The 1,074-nt window shown below is 47.1% G+C and overlaps 1 non-coding gene across 1 annotated transcript; it reads right to left on the minus strand.

Moving 5' to 3' along the window:
- Positions 1-657: 657 nt before the first annotated feature.
- On the minus strand, positions 658-813 carry LOC111725946. Its single transcript, XR_002773878.1, has one exon. It is a non-coding gene; the product is annotated as a U1 spliceosomal RNA (small nuclear RNA).
- Positions 814-1,074: the final 261 nt, after the last annotated feature.

Genomic DNA, 1,074 nt, shown 5'->3' on the forward strand with positions numbered 1-1,074 from the left:
GCAGCGAAATTCCGCAAGAGTAGTGTGGCTGCGTAAAGTACAGTGCAAACGTGGACGCTTGTGAGACTAAAGGGGCGCTCTAAGTTGTTAGGCTATATATATTATTGGTGAGTTAGTAACTGCCCTGGCAGAGTTTACCCATTGTGCTGAGCTCGTCTGGTAAGTGCCTTGCAGGTGTCCAGGCTGAGCTCAATCAAGTGACCTCCATCCCACTCCACCTGTCCTCCTCCTGCTTGAATAGTGTCACAACCACCATTGGCCAGACTTTTCCCCAGGACTTGTCCTCTTCACCCCTCATACCTAATTGACACAAAGTCCAGAGACCCTTCCTGGGAAATGTCTTCCCAGCCTACCCTCCTGCTCCCAGTTGTGTCCTTCCCTGCTTCTCCTCTGCCTCAGGCCTCATCCTCTCTGACGTAAACTCCACCCAAGCCACCACCTATCTTTCTAGAACCCTCAACAGATGATCTCATAACCAAAACCTTCTAAGGACTCATTGAATACTTCACAACCTCTGCACAGCCCACCCATTTCCCCCACTCTGCTACTCCCAAATGCTCTAGTGTTTGCCCCCAAACATTGCACTGTAGCAGGTTTTTGCTCTTGGTTTTCTTTTCTTTTTCGCTTTCTTTCATATTCTTTTTTTTTTTTTTTAACCAAGGAAGAGTATGAAAACAGTCCCCCACTAGCACAAATTACACAGTTGAGTTTCCCACATTTGGGGAAATTGCAGGGGTCAGCACAGCCAGAGTGCAATGAATAAATCTAGCCATAGGAAAACCACCTATGCTACCTCCCCTGCCAGCTACATATTCTTGGTTTTCTGGAGGCTTGCCTTTTGCCTTCCCTTAGAAAAGGGAGATCACACATGCATTTCAAGTATGCACTTTGACTTCTGTCAAATTCAACTGCTTTCATACATGAAACTTCTCTTTTGCTGGCCAACAGTCGGCCCTCACCTGTCTGATGGCAACTGCCATGCTGATTCTAGAAGCTGGTGAACTGGTATCTCCAAGTATAAGTTCCTTAAGGTACATCTATATCCCCTTGCTCAGAAATGCCAAGGCGGCTCGG

The sequence above is a fragment of the Otolemur garnettii genome, unplaced genomic scaffold (genome assembly GCF_000181295.1).
Source record: "Otolemur garnettii isolate 467f Iridium unplaced genomic scaffold, OtoGar3 scaffold00050, whole genome shotgun sequence".
Lineage (NCBI taxonomy): Eukaryota > Metazoa > Chordata > Mammalia > Primates > Galagidae > Otolemur > Otolemur garnettii.